Here is an 18,969-nt window from a genome sequence, read left to right on the forward strand (position 1 = left end):
GTCTGCCTCTCCTTCTTGGCCTTCCAGACATACTAATGGCCTGTAGCTGCACTAAGCTGGGATAGAACACCTGTAATTTTCTTCAAGTAGCTTTATATACTGTAACCAGACAAGCCTGCCTGTCAGTAGGAAGATAACAGGAACGGATCTAGCTGAACACTGTGAGCAGGACGCACTGTACTAAATGTAAATAGTCTAGCTGCCTGACCGTGGTACTAATAGGATCAAATAGAACACCTGTAATTTTCTTCAGGTAGCTTTATATACTGTAACCAGACAAGCCTGCCTGTCAGTAGGAAGATAACAGGAACGGATCTAGCTGAACACTGTGAGCAGGACGCACTGTACTAAATGTAAATAGTCTAGCTGCCTGACCGTGGTACTAATAGGATCAAATAGAACACCTGTAATTTTCTTCAGGTAGCTTTATATACTGTAACCAGACAAGCCTGCCTGTCAGTAGGAAGATAACAGGAACGGATCTAGCTGTACACTGTGAGCAGGACGCACTGTACTAAATGTAAATAGTCTAGCTGCCTGACCGTGGTACTAATAGGATCAAATAGAACACCTGTAATTTTCTTCAGGTAGCTTTATATACTGTAACCAGACAAGCCTGCCTGTCAGTAGGAAGATAACAGGAACGGATCTAGCTGAACACTGTGAGCAGGACACACTGTACTAAATGTAAATAGTCTAGCTGCCTGACCGTGGTACTAATAGGATCAAATAGAACACCTGTAATTTTCTTCAGGTAGCTTTATATACTGTAACCAGACAAGCCTGCCGGTCAGTAGGAATTTAACAGGAACGGATCTAGCTGAACACTGTGAGCAGGACGCACTGCACTAAATGTAAATAGCAGGAACGGATCTAGCTGAACACTGTGAGCAGGACGCACTGCACTAAATGTAAATAGTCTAGAAGATAACAGGAACGGATCTAGCTGAACACTGTGAGCAGGACGCACTGCATTAAATGTAAATAGTCTAGATAGAAGATAACAGGAACGGATCTAGCTAAACTGAATACAGTGTATATATATATATGCAACACCTGGGATGCATATATATACACAATACACTGTAAGTGCAGCTAACTGACTGACTGTTCTGCCTAATCTATCTAACTCAAATCAAATGACACTGTCTCTCTCTCTCTCTATCTCTCAGCACACCGGAACACACACTACACAGGGCCGCCGTGCAGGCGGCCTTATATAGTGTGGGGTGTGTACTAAATGCCCTGAGCCGTAATTGGCCAAAGCCACCCTGGCTTTGGCCAATTACAGCTCTCTCTACTGACAGCGCTGTGATTGGCCAAGCATGCGGGTCATAGTGCATGCTTGGCCAATCATCAGCCAGCAATGCACTGCGATGCCGCAGTGAATTATGGGCCGTGACGCGCCACACGAATTTAGCGCGAACGGCCCATAACGTTCGCAATTCGGCGAACGATCGAACAGCCGATGTTCGAGTCGAACATGGGTTCGACTCGAACACGAAGCTCATCCCTAGTACTAAGGAGCCCAAAGTGTGCCAAGAAAATATCCCCCACACCATTACACCACCACCACCAGCCTGAACCGGTGATACAAGACAGGATGGATCCATGTTTTCATGTTGTTTACACCAAATTCTGACCCTACCATCTGAATGTCGCAGCTGAAATCCAGACTCACCAGACCAGGCAATGTTTTTCCTATCTTCTTTTGTCCAATTTTGGTGATCCTGTGTGAATTGTAGCCTCAGTTTCCTGTTCTTAGCTGACAGGAGTGGCACCCAGTGTGGTCTTCTGCTTCTGCTTCAAGGTTGGATGTGTTGTGCGTTAAGAGATGGTATTCTGTATACCTTGGATCTAACGAGTGGTTATTTGAGTTACTGTTGCCTTTCCATCATCTGGAACCAGTCTGCCCATTCTCCTCTGACATCTACAAGGCATTTTCCTCCACACAACTGCCGCTCACTGGATATTTTCTCTTTTTCCCACCATTCTCTGTAAACCCGAGAGATGGCTGTGTGTGAAAATCCCAGTAGATCAGCAGTTTTTGAAATACTCTGACCAGCTCGTCTGGCACCAACAACCAAGCCACATTCAAAGTCACTTAAATCCCCTTTCTTCCCCATTCTGATGCTCGGTTTGAACTTCAGCAAGTTGTCCTCACCACGTCTAGATTCCTAAATGCATTGAGTTGCTGCCATGTGATTGGCTGATTAGCAATTTGTGTTACCAAGCAATTGAACAGGTGTACCTAATAAAGTGGTCGGTGGGTATATTAAAGGCACATCCTTCCTATTAGCAATGGTTTAGAAACACCTGAGCAGTGGCGGCGGGTGGGTTTTTTTTTTTTGGAGGGGGGGCGGCAAACAACCACCCCACCTGGTAGGTTGCGGGCAGGCGAGTGGGTTGCTGGCTCCTACGGGTGGCGGGAAGCGGGCGGGTTGCGGGCTCCTATGGGTGACGGAAAGCGGGCAGGTTGCGGGCTCCTATGGGTGACGGAAAGCGTGCAGGTTGCGGGCTCCTATGGGTAATGGAAAGCGGGCAGGTTGCGGGCTCCTATGGGTAATGGAAAGCGGGCAGGTTGCGGGCTCCTATGAGTAATGGAAAGCGGGCAAGTTGTGGGCTCCTATGGGTGACGCGAAGGGGGTGGGTTGTGGGCTCCTATGGGTGACGGGAAGCGGGCGGGTTGCGGGCTCCTACGGGTGACGGGCAGGTTGTGGGCTCCTATGGGTGGCGGGCAGGTTGCGGGCTCCTAAGGTGGCGGGAAGCGGGCGGTTGCGGGCTCCTATGGGTGACGGGAAGCGGGCGGGTTGCAGGCTCCTACGGGTGGAGGCCAGGTTGTGGGCACCTATGGGTGGTGGACAGCGGGCGGGTTGCAGGCTCCTATAGGTGGCAGACAGTGGGCAGGTTGCGGGCTCCTATGGGTGGTGGGCAGCGGCTCCTGTGTCCTCTCCTCCTCTTCTACATCATGGCGGCTTCCGCCGTGTGGCTCCTCCCTCCCTCTCCTAGGCGTCCAATAGGATCGCCTGTCCTTTCAGTCAATGGGGTGACGGGTCTCAAGACCCACTTCCTGATTGGACCGGAGGAGGATTAGTGTGGCGATAGCGAATATTAATTTGTTATTGTCACACAACTGGGTGGGATCGGGGGAGGGCTCTGCGCCCGAAGCCCACCCTTTTTTGAAGCCTATTAGAGCCTCTGGCTCTAATCATGTACTTCAATAAAACACCCCCCTGCCATTGGAATCCATGTGTCCAGCGCCCTGCATGTAGATAAAGAGGCTGGATGCATAGATGGAGGGGGGGTGCCCGTGCGCCCCTAATAGACAGACCGCTGCTGCATCTGAGCACTATCATTACAATGTATTTACAGGTGAGAAGCAGATAATGATTTGTTATATATTATATTATTATATATATATTATATTATATAATATATATTATATCATTTTTTTTTCTGAACAAAACTTTACCTTAAATGGTCTCTTATTGGAACAATAATGGTGAAGACATCCAGAATCAAACCTGGGGAGAGCTCTGAATTAATCTCACAATATCCCTTCAAAGTCAAACCGGGCAACCACTCATCACCGCACACCCAGCATGCCCTGCTAGCCTGTCCTCCTGCAGAGAGTGTAAAGAATATTAACTGAGACAATGAAAGGAGCGATGTCAAAGGGATTCAGAGAACCAGACCACGGCACGGCGTGTGCGATGCACGGCTAAGGAAAAGGAAATGTAAAATGATTTTTTTTTTTGCCTTTAAGTCTAAATGTGAGATCTGAGGTCTTTTTGACCCCAGATCTCGCAATAAAGAGGACCTGTCATGCTTATTTCTATAACAAGAGATGTTTACATTCCTTGCAATAGAAATAAATGTGATCATCAAAAAAAGTTTTTTTAAAGAGATAGTGTAAAAAAAAAAAAAGAAAAAGTAAAAGAAATAAGAAAAAAAAAAAAGTAAAGGGCCCTGTCCCTCTGAGCTCTTACGCAGAAGCGAACGCATACATAAGTTGCTCCCACATACCCTGTTTCCCCCGAAAATAAGACCTAGCGTGATTGTCAGTGATGGCTGCAATATAAGCCCTACCCCCCAAATAAGCTCTACCCTGTTTCCCCAAAAATAAGCCCTACCCTGAAAATAAGACCTACAAGGACTTTAACTAGGGCTTATTTGGGGGGTAGGTCTTATATTGCAGCCATCACCGACAATCACGCTAGGTCTTATTTTCGGGGAAACAGGGTATGTAAACGGTGGTCAAACCATACATGTAAGGTATCGCCACGATCGTTAGAGCGAGAGCAATAATTCTAGCACTAGACCTCCTCTGTAACTCTAAACTGGTAACCTGTAAACATTTTAAAATTGTCGCCTATGGAGATTTTTAAGTACCGAAGTTTGTTGTGCAATTTTAAAACGTGACATGTTTGGTGTCTATTCACTCAGCATAACATCATCTTTCATATTATACAAAAAAAAAATGGGCTAACTTTTTTTTTTTTTTTTATTAATGAAAGTGTATTTTTTCCAAAAAAACTGAGTTTGAAACACCGCTGACATAAAAATTATTCAACAACCGCCATTTTTTTTCTCTAGGGTCTTTGCTAAAAAAATATATGAATAATGTTTGGGGGTTCTAAGTAATTTTCTAGCAAAAAATACGGGAATTAAACTTAGAAACAACAAAAGTCAGAAAAAGGCTTGGTCCTTAACTGATTAATCCTTGCCTATGTTCCTGTTTCATTTTTATGCCATGACCTCTGCCCCGGGTTTCCTGTTTCAGGGTGGCTCCGTTCTCTTGCAGCGTCCTATGGAGCCATCCTTGCATGCAGCGGCTGGAGTTGTGTCTCCCTACACTGTGTGCATCAATAGAAACACACAGCCCAAAAGCCTAGGATGGCAAGGCACTCCCCTAATCCCCGAGCTAATAGACTGCACTGTCCACTGCCAGTTCTTTACTGTGAAGACCAGAAGTTCAGGAAAGCAGGAGCCAGCAGCTTTGAATGTTGTAAAATGCAAGCGCAAGGGTAGGAATATTAACAAATAGTTTACTGGGGGATGTTTATTTTATTGTCGTCAGTGTGTTAACCACTTCAGTACGGGAAGATTTTACCCCCTTCATGACCAGGCCATTTTTTGTTATTTAGCACTGCGTTACTTTAACTGATAAATTCCGCAGTCATGCAATACTGTACCCAAACAAAATTTATATAAAGTTTTTGATGCAAACAGATCTTTCTTTTGGTAGTATTTGATCACCTCTTTTTTATTTTTTGCAATATAAACGGAAAAAGACCAAACATTTTGAAAAAAACAAACACTTATTTTAAACTTTCTGTTAATAAAACGTATCCAATAAAATCACAGCGGGTGCCACCCCGTGCATGTATGAGCCCGATACCTGAAAGTAGGCAGTGACGTACGTCACAGCGGCCACCCATCTGCAGTACATTGCGGGTGGGCGGTTGTTAAGGGGTTAAAGTGATTGTAAAAGATCACCTTGTAAAACAACCCTTTCAGTTTAAAATATAAATAAAAGGCAAAACATTTTGTACAGAAAAAAAAACCCACTATATATACCCATTTTCCCCCTTGTTTTAACCTCTGTTTGCAGCTGCATACGAACTAGGGGGAGGAGAAACGACATTACACTGAGCTTCCCAGTGATTGGCTGTGCGGGGGGGGGGGTGTTGTGTGTCAGGACAAGTCTGATCATTGGAGAGCAGGCTCCGTTCCTAGTGAACTGAAGAACTGACCGCACTGTGCTCTCATGCTTAGCGTGGTCAGTTTTTAATAGGAAAGCCGAAGGACTGGCAGGAGCACCAGGGATTTCACATAACAGAAGCAATACAAAGAGAACAGGATACTTTCTCATACAAGTACATGGTACAGAAGCCACATATCAGGAATATGAAGTGTTGGGTTTACATATTATTCAAGTACCAGTGCTTGGTGTTTCTTTTTAAAGTGGAACTTTACCCGCTTTTTTCGGCACAGGAAGGATACTCACCCACTCAGTGGATCCAGCGTTGTCCTGACTCCCGCTGCAATCCCCTTTTCTGTAGCCAGCACCTGGGTCCTGCGCCGCCATCTTCTTCCGGGATGTCATCGGGAGGCACAGGCACTCCTCCCAATCACGTGCCGCTATGCCTGCACCCTCCTGCTTCAGTGAATGGATGCTCCCGGTGCCTCTCGGTGTAACGGAAGGTCCCACACTCCGCTTGATTGCTTCAATCATATACCGCTTCCTCCAGTCTGAATGTAGATATTAGATATTATAGCCGCATATTACAACCAAAAAATAGGCAGGACTGGTTTGGTTGCAAAGCTGGAACTGTTTATTTGAACAAGAATACAGGCTTGAGAAGGAGGTTCCCCCTCCTGGTCATATTACCCTAACAATACAAACTGCAACCAGAATCATAAATTAACATGAGCTAATTCCTAGATTGTAAGCTATAACGAGCAGGGCCCTCTGATTCCTCCTGTAATGAATTGTATTGTACTTGTACTGTCTCTTCTAATGTTGTAAAGCGCTGCGTAAACTGTTGGCGCTATATAAATCCTGTATAATAATAATAATAATAATTAACTAGTCATTTAACCAGCCTAGGTGACTCAGAGGTCAGACCTTTCAGGTCAGACTTGCCATCTTCTAGCTCAGAAGACACAATACACATTATCATAAGTATAAACACAGAACACCTTCACACAATAGCAGGAGCCCCCAGTAGCAGACGGACCGGCTCCTACATTGAAGACCATGAAATCCATATCCAAGCAATGCTTTGATTAATCAGGGATTGCAGATGGTATGGCAACAGACTACAAAACTCTTACAATGTTCCATCATTTTCTTAGTCACCCTGTGCCCCTAATAGACACAGGGGTGACTTAGACATAGGAGGTGCATGGGGGACTGAAACAAGGGTTTCCCAACCTCTCCAAGGGTTTCTGGGTTCCATGGCCCCCCCCCGCCCAAAGTGACTCCCGTCACACTCGGTATATCCACCAGGGAGCGCTGACGTCATTCGCTTAGGGGTCAGGAAGAAATCAGTCTTGATTAAAAAAAGTTAACAAACAAAAGGAGGAAGAATGGAGAGGAGGAAACTGGTCAGGAAGGGTGAAGTTCCACTTTAAGTGGCCGGTTCACACTACAAAAATGCACTGCAGATGTGTCCCGAAAGCGTTTTTGCACACGCCTTTTTTTAATGCGTTTTCAATGCATTCCAGAACGTTTTTTACACTTTTGTTTGTCCTTTTTTTTCAAGGTTTCCTTGTTTTTTCTTTGCTCATGAAGCATTCCGGTGCGTTTTTTATGCATTTTGCTGCATTCCGGTACAGTTCTGTGCAGAAAAAAAAAAACTTTGCTGCATCTAGTGTGAATGGGCCCTGCCTGAAGGGATACGTTCCACAATCTCCCCTGGATACAAACTGTCAGTAAAGTAAAGGGAGAAAATCAAAAATGAGAAGGAGGTTCCCCCTCCTGATTATATTACGCTAACAATACAAACTGCAACCAGAAACATAAATTAACATGAGCTAATTGACTAATCATTTATCCAGCCTAGGTGACTCAGATATTAATATTTTTTTTCAGACACCCTTGAGAATAAAATGACGGTCATTACAATACTTTATGTTACACCGTGTTTATGCAGCGGTCTTACAAGTGCATTTTTTGGGGGAAAAAAATACACTTTTTTGAGTTAAAAAATAAGACAACAGTAAGTTAGCCCAATTTTTTTTTTTAGATTGTGAAAGATAATGTTACGCCGAGTAAATTGACACCCAACATGGCACGCTTTAAAAATGCGCCCGCTCGTGGAAAAGCGACAAACTTTGGCACTCAAAAATTTCCATAGGCGACGTTTCTACAGGTTACCAGTTTTGAGTTAAAGAGGAGGTCTAGTGCTAGAATTATTGCTCTTGCTGTAATGATCATGGCAATATCTCATGTGTACTTTGAACACCGTTTTCATTTGCGGGCGCAACTTACGTATACGTTCGTTTCTGCGCGCGAGCTCGGGGAGCTTTAAAAAAAAAAAAATTATTTTATTATTTATTTTACCTTTTATTTTATTTTTTTACACTGACCTTTAAAAAAAAAAATGGGTCACTTTTATTCCTATTACAAGGAATGTAAACTTCCCTTATAATGACAGGACCTCTTCAAAACCTCAGATCTCATATTTACACTAAAATGCAATAAAAAATAAATTTAAAAAAATCTCCTTTAAGAGCATTTGACGTTTGACGTCACTTCCGCCCTCCAATGCTATGGAGCTGAGCAGGGGCCATCTTTCCCTCACTCGGCATCCAGGCAGTGAGGGGAGCAGACACCACCGATAAATTTGGTTTTGCGGCGAATCCACCACAGAAACCACTTTTATCATAAAGAGAAACGCACGCCGTTCCTGAAAATATTGCGGTTATGGCAGCTAGCTGCTGCCATAACAACGGTATTTAGCGTCAAAGTACCGACGTACAGGTACGGCGTTTTGCGTGAAGTGGTTAAGCTGGGTGGCTCCTTTCTCTTGCAGCATCCTATGAAGCCACAGGTAAAGTACAAAACAATTATTACCTCATTAGAATGAAAGTGGGTGGGATCTATTAGGCAGCAAGTGAACATGTTGTCCCTGAAGTTGATGTATTAAAAGCAGAATAAATGGGCAAGCGTAAGGATTTCAGTGAGTTTGACGAGGACCAAATTGTAATGGGTAGACGACTGGGTCAGAACAACTCCAAAACTGCAGTTTTTATGGTCTGCAGCGGTCAGGACAGACCAAAGGTGGCCCAAGGGAGGAAAACTGGCAACAGGGTCATGGGCAGCCAAGTCTCATCAATGTACGTGGGGAGTGAAAACTGGCCTATGTAGTCCAATCCAATAAAAGAGCTACTGGAGCTCAAATTGCTGAAAAAGTGAATGCTGGTTCTGATAGAAAGGTGTCAGAACACACAGTGCATCGCGGTTTGTTGTGTATGGGGCTGTGTAGCTGTAGAGTGGTCAGTGTGCCCAGGCTGACCCATGTCCATAGCCAAAAGTGCCTACAATGGGCACCTGGGCATCAGAATTGGACCACAGAGCAATGGAAGAAGGTGGCCTGGTCTGATGAATTCAAGAATGATCTGAGGAACACAAGTGTAGACATTTTGTCTCCAAATTCTCCAGATCCCAATTCAATCTAGCATCTGTGGAATGTGCTGGAAAAAACAAATCCGATCCATGAAGGCCCCACCTCGCAAAGTATAGGACATAAAGGATCGGCTACTGACGGCTTGGTGCTAGATACCATATCATACCTTCAGAGGTCTAGTGGCATCCATGCCTCGACAGGTCATGTGGGTGGTCATAAGGTTATGGACGATCTGTGTACTTTTTAGTTTGTTGTGTATGGGGCCATGTATCCACAGACCGGTCAGGGTTCCCATGCTAACCTGTGTCCACAGCCAAAAGCACCTACAATGGGCACTTGAGCATCAGAACTGGAGCATGGAACAATGGAAGAAGATGGCCTGGTTTGAAGAATTCAAGAATGGTTTGAGGAACACAAGAACGAGTTTGAGATGTTGACCTGCCCTCTAAATTCTCCAGCTCTCCATCCAATCCAGCATCTGTGGGATGTGCTGAAAAAACAACTCCCATCTATGGAGGCCCCACCTTACAACTTACAGGACTTAAAGGATCTGCTAGTGATGGCTTGTTGGCAGATACCACAATATACCTTCAGAGGTCCATGCCTCCACAGGTTATGGTGAGTATTCATAAGGTTATGAGTGCTCAGTGTAGTTTTCAGTTTGTTGTGTAAAGGGCTGCGTAGCTGAAGACCGATCAGGGTGCCCATTCTGACTCATATCCACAGCCAAAAGGACCTAAAATGGACATGTGAGCATCAGAAGTGGACCATAGAGCTATGAAAAAAGGTGGCCTGGTCTGATGAATTCAAGAATGGTTTGAGGAACACAATGAGTTTGAGATGTTGACTTGCCTTCTAAATTCTTCAGATTTCAATCCAATCGAGCATCTGTGGGATGTGCTTGAAAAAGAGCTCCAATCTATGGAGGCTCCACCTCCCAACTTACAGGACTTAAAGGATCTGCTACTGATGGCTTGTTGGCAGATACCACACCATACCTTCAGAGGTCTTGTGAAGTCCATGCCTCAACAAGTTATGGTGGGAGGTCATAAGGTTATGGATGATTGGGGTGTTTTTTTCTTTAAGTGGACACTTCACCCAAAATCTGTCTACCTCTAAAATGTCATCAGTTTGTTGTGTATGGGGCTGTGTAGCCACAGACTGGTCAGGCTGCCCATTCTGATCCATGTCAACAGCCAAAAGAGCCAACAATGGGCACATGAGCATCAGAACTTGACCACAGAGCAATGGAAGAAGGTGGCCTGGTCTGATGAATTCAAGAATGTTTTAACAAGGAGTTCAAAGTGTTGCCTTGGCCTCCAGATCTCAATCCAATCGAGAATATGTGGGATGTGCTGGAAAAACAACTCCGATCCATGGAGGCCCCACCTCCCAACTTACAGAACTTAAAGGATCTGCTACTGATGGCTTGTTTGAAGATACCACAGCATACCTTCAGATGTCTTGTGGAGTCCATGCTACGACGGGTCAGGGCTGTCTTGGTGGCAAAAGAGGGACATACTCAGCATTAGGTGGGTGGTTATTAAGTGGTGACCGATCGGTGTAGTTTTCACTTTAAATGGTTGCTCCTCCCGAAAATCTGTCTACGTCTAAAATATCCGGGTACAGCTAGTCATGTGGGATTTCAGTAGAACGATCGGAATTCCATGCTCTGGGAAGAAAAAAAAGAAATAACGGAGAATGTAAAATAAGAAATCTATTTATTTTCATCAATCTAGCACCATCCGATTCTGACATCCTGGAAAACGCCATCCATCATTGTAATATATTTTGCTGGTTTTGGCGCAGACTCTCGCCACGTCTTACTGTTAAGCAATAGGTGGTGCGATATGGCTGCGGGGCCTGAGTGTTTTATACATGATGTAGTGTAGGTTAGACATAAACAATGTAATACATCTCCGGTCCTATTGCTCAAACCCAGGCGCAGCAATGACCCCCCCTGGTTATCAAGGTCAATCAGTTCTGATGCAGAACACACGGAAAGCCTTGTGTGACTTTTAGAAATATATGAGCATTTCTTAACCACTTTGCTGACCGGCCCATAGTAAATGTACGTCATTACGTTGACGTTAAATACCGGGGCTATGGCAGCAGCTAGTTGACGTTAAATACTGGGGCTATGGCAGCAGGTAGCTGCCATAACCCTGGTATTGTTTTTTTTACTATTTCCTATTCTCTGTAGGATAAAAGTGGTCCCGTGGGTGGATTTGCCACGGGATCACTTTTAGAAGTGGTGGGATGGGTGCCCCCCTCCTCCCGCCGCTTCCTGGTTATTGCGGGCTTACCTAACGAATCGGTATAGCCTGGGAACAATCCAGTGCAGCCATTAGCTGGGCATGGAGAAAATTGAGGCCAAGATGGCCACTACTGATCTCTATGCCCTTGGAGGACCGGAGCAATGTCTGAGGTCACTTCTCTGGTTCTCTGGCCATAGTAAATCATTTTGTAAAATATTTTTTAAAGGGAAAGTTACACATTTTTTTTCTTCTGCTTTTAACCACTTCCCACCCGTATGATGTCAAATGACATCCTGGACTTTGAGTGGAGATATCTGGATGATGTGTGCAGCTACAGGCATCATCCAGATAGCTGTTTAGCTGCTTGATTGCTTTTACTGCAGGAATGGACGGCCCCCCCTCCTGCCGCCCTCCAGTGCTTCTCGGGGCTCGCCCAATGCGATCAGGGAGCCGGAGAATGAATCCGCTGGTGGTGGCAGTTTACCATAGAGCTGGCCATGGACCAGATGGTCCCCTGCTATCTCTATGACCCTCAGAGGCCAGAAGCGATGTCATTACTTCACTTCCGGTGCCGGCAGATGTAAACACTGCCGGGTTTTTTTGCTGGAAAGCCTGAGATCGATTTTTTTTTTAATCTCAGGCTTTCCAGCATAGAGGAGAGATGTGAGGAGTTATAGACCCCAGATTTCTCCATAAAGAGGACCTGTCATGTCTGATTCCAATTATCAGGAATGTTTACATTCCTTGTAATAGGAATAAAAAAAAAAATAGGATCAACAAAAAAAAGGGGCAGTGTGCAAATAAAAAGTAAAATAAATAAGAAAAAAAAAACATTTAAGGCGCCCCATCCCTCCGTGCTCGCGTGCAGAAGTGAACGCATACGTAAGTCACGTAAGCATATGTAAACGGTGTTCAAATACCACATGTAAGGTATCGCTGCGATCGTTAGAGCGAGAGCAATAATTCTAGAGCTAGACCTCCTCTGTAACTCTAAAAAGGTAACCTGTAAAAATGTTTAAAATGTTGCCTATGGAGATTTTTAAGTACCGTAGTTTGGCACAATTCCACGAGTGTAATTTTTAAGCATGACATGTTAGGTATCTATTTACTCGGTGTAAAATCATCTTTCACATAACACAAAAAATTGGGCTAAATATTGTGGGGTTTTTTTTTTATTCATTGAATTAAATTTTTCCCAAAAAATTGCGTTTAAAAAACTGCTGCGCAAATACCGTGTGACATAAAATATTGCAACGATTGCCATTTTATTCTCTAGGGTCTCTGCTAGAAAAACATATGTAATGTTTGGAGGATCTAAGTTATTTTCTAGCCAAAAATACTAATTTAATCTTTTAAACAAGAAGTTCCAGAAAAGGCCTGGAATATGCAGATTTCATCCAAATCCATTCATTATGTGTTTTCTTCTCTAAGCTTGTTGTGGGTGGGGCCTGGTCGGCGCCTCCCAGAGCTCTGCTTTCTCTCCTTGTGCAGGGTGACTGGTCTTGTCTCCACCCCCTTCCTGTAGTTTTATGCAGGCAACCTGTAGTGGGTGGGGCCTGGTGGGCCCCTCCCACAGCTCTGCTCTCTCTCCTTGTGCAAGGTGACTGGCCCCTCCCACAGCTCTGCTCTCTCCTTGTGTAGGGTGACTGGTCTTGTCTCCGCCCCCTTCCTGTAGTTTTCTGAAGGCATCCTGTAGTGGGTGGGGCCTGGTGGCCCCTCCCACAGCTCTGCTCCCTCACCTTGTGCAGGATGATTGGCCTTGTCTCTGCCCCCTTCCTGTAGTTTTCTGAAAGCATCCTGTAGTGGGTGGGGCCTGGTGGACCCCTGCAACAGCTCTGCGTTTGTGATTGGACACAGCGGGAGCCAATCAGCGGGTCTAGGGGACCTGATGTCTGCCGGGACCCTCCAATCTTTCTCGAGGCAGACAGAACAGCGGTCTGCCTATGTAAACAAGGCAGATCGCCGTTCTGTGACAGGAGAAGACAGAGATCTTGTGTTTCTGCTAAGCAGAAAGACGGATCTCTGTCTTCTTACAGTACAAGTGCATCCCCCACAGTTAGAAAGCACCCCCTAAGGACACAGTTAACCCTTTGATTGCCCCTGGTGTTAACCCCTTCCCAGCCAGTGTCATTAGTACAGTGAGAGTGCCAGGGGTGGCTCCAGGGGGGGGCAACGGGGCAATTGCCCCCTCTGAGAATGTGGGTGAGTGGGTGGGCAGGCATCACTGTAGGTGAGAGAGCCAGCGGGCGGCTCCACGGCTGAGAGCATGGGCAGCTCCGTTGGTGAGCAGCTGTGCGGCTCAGTGACTGTGTGTGAGCGGCTGCTGGCCAATCAGGGAGCCGGCGGGTGGGGGAGCAGAGAGATAACACCATCTCTCACTGCCCAGCGCCGCCCTGCATCCCTGCAGTTCCGCCCTCACTGTAGAATGTACTGGCAGCCGCAGCAGCAGAGAGATTACATCATCTCTCTGCTGCCCCTGGGGCGGGATGCAGCGCTGACACATCCGCTCAGGATGAGCCCTGTGTTTGCTCTGCTCCCATCGCTCTCCCAGCGGCAGCAGCCAGCCCATTCCTTCCTGCCCAGCACTGATGACAGGGGGGTCACCAGTTGAATAAGCCTGACTCTGGGACACAGCAGACAATTATAGCAGGCAAGTGACAATCCGCAACGTGTGGCATGGCACTTGGCAAGTGACAATCTGTGCAACGTGTGGCATGGGACGTGGCAAGTGACAAGCCGCAAAGTGTGGCATGGGACGTGGCATGTGACAATCTGCAACGTGTGGCATGGGACGTGGCAAGTGACAATCTGCAACGTGTGGCATGGGACGTGGCAAGTGACAATTCCCAACGTGTGGAATGGGACGTGGCAAGTGACAATCCGCAACGTGTGGCATGGGACGTGGCAAGTGACAATCTGCAACGTGTGGCATGGGACGTGGCAAGTGACAATCTGCAACGTGTGGCATGGGATGTGGCAAGTGACAATCCGCAACGTGTGGCATGGGACGTGGCAAGTGACAATCTGCAACGTGTGTCATGGGACGTGGCATGTGACAATCTGCAACGTGTGGCATGGGACGTGGCAAGTGACAATCTGCAACGTGTGTCATGGGACGTGGCATGTGACAATCTGCAACGTGTGGCATGGGACGTGGCAAGTGACAATCTGCAACGTGTGTCATGGGACGTGGCAAGTGACAATCTGCAACGTGTGTCATGGGACGTGGCAAGTGACAATCTGCAACGTGTGGCATGGGACGTGGCAAGTGACAATCTGCAACGTGTGTCATGGGACGTGGCATGTGACAATCTGCAACGTGTGGCATGGGACGTGGCAAGTGACAATCTGCAACGTGTGGCATGGGACGTGGCAAGTGACAATCCGCATCTAGTGACAGGTGACGTGGCAAGTGACAATCCGCAACGTGTGGCAGGTGACAGTGGCAAGTGACACGCTCGGGGCTCCCACTGATTCTATGGTGAGTTGAACCATTTCATTTTTTATAACCATGTAATAATAGTAATAATGCGCTTCAATCATCCTGACACCATAACAACCATGGTGCCATGATGATTGAAGCGCTAACACCTGCCATTTCCCCATTAAATTTACCCCAAGAAAAACGTATTTTCTGGCAGTGCCCCTCCCGAGACTAGGCTCTGGATCCGCCCCTGGAGAGTGCATACTTTTAGCACTGATCACTGTATTGGTGTCACTGGTCCCCAAAAAAGTTTCAAGAGTGTCAGTTAGGTGTCTGATTTGTCCGCCGCAATGTTGCAGTCCCGCTATAAGCTGCTGATCGCTAGACATGTGCAAGTAGTTTTGTTCTGAATTCGTTTAACGGATTTCAACAAATTCATTAATTTGAATATTTCCAGATTAATGAATTTGTTGAAATTCGTTAAAAAAACAACGAAACATCCAAATTCTTCCGAATATTCGTAAATTCGTACATTCGAAAATTCGTAAATTCATAAATTCTAAAACCCGAAAATTAGAAAATCTGAAATAATAACTAACTAATAATAATAAAATGATTACTACTATTAAATTATAGGTATTGGAATTTTCTTTCAAATTTGTCCGAATACAAATTTATCCAAAGTTGCGAATTATCAGAAATAACAAATGCCGTATCTAAACGAATGGAACGTAATGAATTAATAATAATAAATTCCAATAATAATTATAAAATAATAATTATTTAATTATTATTATTATTTATTATTAATTTGTTCCGTTCCATTAGTTTAGATGCGGCATTTGTTATTTCAGATAATTTGTAACTTCGGATAAATTCGTATTCGTTACGTTCACTAACAGCCACATTTGAAAGGAAATTCCAATACCTATAATTTAATAGTTATTATTAGTTAGTTAGTTCATTTTTCATTAGAATTTTCAGGTTTTCTTTCTTATTCTCGAATTTGTGAATTTACAAATTTTCGGATTTACGAATCGCGATCATAACGAATGACCCCCCAAAAAAAAAAAAAACAAACAAATGAAACGAAAACTAAGACATTTTTCGGCAGTGCACATGTCTACTGATCACCGTCATTTTTAGTAAAATAATAAATAAAACATCCCATAGTTTGTTGGCGGTATAACTTTTGCGCAAACCATTCAATATACGCTTATTGGTATTTTTTTTCACTAGCAGAAAACATATTGGTCTAAATTGATGAAGAAATTAGATTTTTAAAATGTTTTTTATTGGATATGTTTTATAGCAGAAAGTAAAAAATGTTGTTTTTTTTTTTTTGTTTTTTTAATTGTCGGTTCTTTTTTTGTTTATAGTGCAAAAAATAAAAACTGCAGAGGTGATCAAATACCACCAAAGAAAAACTTTATTTGTGGGAAAAAAAAGGACATACATTTTATTTGGGTACAACGTCGCACGACCGCGCATTTGTCAGTTAAAGTAACGCAGTGCCGTATCGCAAAAAATGGCCTGGTCATGAAGGGGGGGGGGCTCACCTCCTGGGGCTGAAGCAACACACCTGTGCCCATGCAATTTCCCATTATGCATCCTAACCCTTGGTCTGAATTATTTGCGTTTGGCGTTCTCTTCTCTATTAGATCTGGCGAGCCGTTCTGCCGCGTTTCTCCTCTCCCATTCACAGCAAAGGGTTAATGCCCAGAATATAAAACCAACGCAATGCGCGCCTCTTTGTCAAGGCCAATCAGACTAATAAAATTACTGCGCACCATCTGTTGTGTCCTGACTGATTAGATCATTTGTACAAACAAGCAACATTGCACGAGACCCGTCATAGCAAATGGATGAAAGAGAGAAATAACAGCAGGAGAACGCTTCATCCAAAAAAAAAAAACTCCTATCCCTAAAAATCCTTAAAGCCAAACTCCAGTAATCAGACAAACTCCACCCTTGCAGTGGACCTTCACCCCGCCCCCCCCCCAGACACACACTGCAAGGGTTCAATGTTCTTTAGGTCTATTGAGAGATGAACAGGCAGCACTACTGACCTCAACCCATTGTCAGCTGGTTCCAATGCTCTCATCCTGGTGCTCTAGGCTGAATTGTACACGGAGGAGGCGGGAATGCAACCATGGCCTGGAGTTCCCTAAGGGGACCATGCAGGGGTCAAAATGTGTCTGGTTCAGCAGGGACTGGCCACATTTCGATCCATGTATGGGCAGGCTGGTCATACAAAGGTAATTTTTTCTCAAGCGATCAGTGCCGCCATCTATAGCCTACACATTTTGGGGGGAACAAGGACTCCCCCTTTCATCAGGGCTGCTGTTAACAGCTGATAGAGAATGATCCTGTTGGGGTCTGCCTTTGGCACATGGATCGGACAGATACTGTAGGTGTCTGATCCGTGTGCCAAAGGCAGACCCCCAACAGGATCATTCTCTAATAAATTTAAACAGCAGCCCCGATGAAGGGGGGACTTCTTGATCCCCCGAAATGCGTTGGCTTAATTTTATCGCTGTTACTTCAAATTAAACCTGCATTTACTGGACACCGATCGCTCCTTTACTTTCACCTTTTCTAAAACATATGCGGAGTCGACCACAAGGCCATACCAGGGCCCACCACCACCTTCCCCTCATGCCAGGCACGAGCCTCTGGAAACAAATCCTTCCTACCTGCCCCCATTTTTGCATGCCCACAAGCAGTGACTGATCGAGTCATTCCAGCACCATCTCCATCCCCCTCTCCCCCAAAAACCCAGCTATAGCCGGCAACACTGATCAGTGTGTTATGACTAGACATGTGCAGAAGGAAAAATAGGATTTTTTTGTCATATTTACCTGTAAAATCTTTTTCTTTGAGTACATCATGGGACACAGAGTCAGGTTAATATTCATTACCTGCTGGGTTATACTCCATCTCCAGGTGAATGGACACTGGTAGACCAAAGGTCTTTAGACAGAAAGTGATCCCCATATAACCCCTCCCATACAGGAAGTACTTCAGTTTTGTAGCAAGCACTGAATCCTCAAAAAAGAGGGGAAGGACCTCTGTGTCCCATGATGTACTCAAAGAAAAGGATTTTACAGGTAAGTATGATGAAAAAATCCTATTTTATTTTTTATACATCATGGGACACAGAGCCAGGCTAATATCCATTACCTGCTGGAACGTCCCAGAGCAATAGCCTTGAGGGGAGGGAGACACCCTGCCAAACAATAGCCATCAGAACTTATACGGCACTACTTTGCGGCCGAAAGCCGAATCCTCGGCTGCTCGAACATCCACCTGATAAAATCTTGTGAACGTATGCACTGAAGACCAGGTAGCAACCTTACAAATCTGAGCCACAGATACCTGATGGCGAAAAGCCCAGGAGGTTCCTATACCCCTGGTAGAATGAGCTCTCACCCTAAAGGGAGGAGCTTTATGTTTCAGACCGTATTCCTGAATGATCATTTGACGGACCCAATTGGCAATGGAAGCCTTCGAAGCTGCCTGCCCCTTCTTGGTTCCTTTTGGTAAAACAAAAAAGGAGTCTGATCCTTGGATCTCCGCAGATCTAGACAAATAAACCTTGACTGGCCAGACAACATCCAAAAGAATGCAGTTGTCTCTCTTCCACCGAGCGAGGCTGAGAAAAAAAGAAGGCACAATATTGTCCTGATTTAAATGAAAGGCTCACACCACTTTTGGCAAAAAGGATGGAACAGGTCATAACATGACCCTGACGTGGTGAAGGAAGAAGAATGGTTCCCTGCATGAAAGGGCCGCCAACTCCGACACCCTTCTAGCTGAGGTGATGGCCATCAGGAAGGCTAGCTTGCGTGACAGCAAGTCTAACGGAATTTCCTTGATAGGTTCAAATGTTTTTTTCTGTAACACAGACAGCACCAAGTTCAAGTCCCAAGGACACACAAGTGACCTAATGGGGGCAAGCAAACGAGTTGCCCCCTGCATAAAGTTTTGGACTAACGAATGGGATGCTGAAGGCCTTTGAAAGAATACTGACAAGGCCGAAATCTGACCTCTGATTGTACTCAAAGCCAATCTGATTTCCACAGCGGACTGTAGAAAAGAGAGAATTCTCCCAATCACGTATTTCCGAGGATGCCATTTTCTGGCTTCA

The sequence above is a fragment of the Aquarana catesbeiana genome, linkage group LG01, assembly GCF_042186555.1.
Source record: "Aquarana catesbeiana isolate 2022-GZ linkage group LG01, ASM4218655v1, whole genome shotgun sequence".
Taxonomy (NCBI): domain Eukaryota; kingdom Metazoa; phylum Chordata; class Amphibia; order Anura; family Ranidae; genus Aquarana; species Aquarana catesbeiana.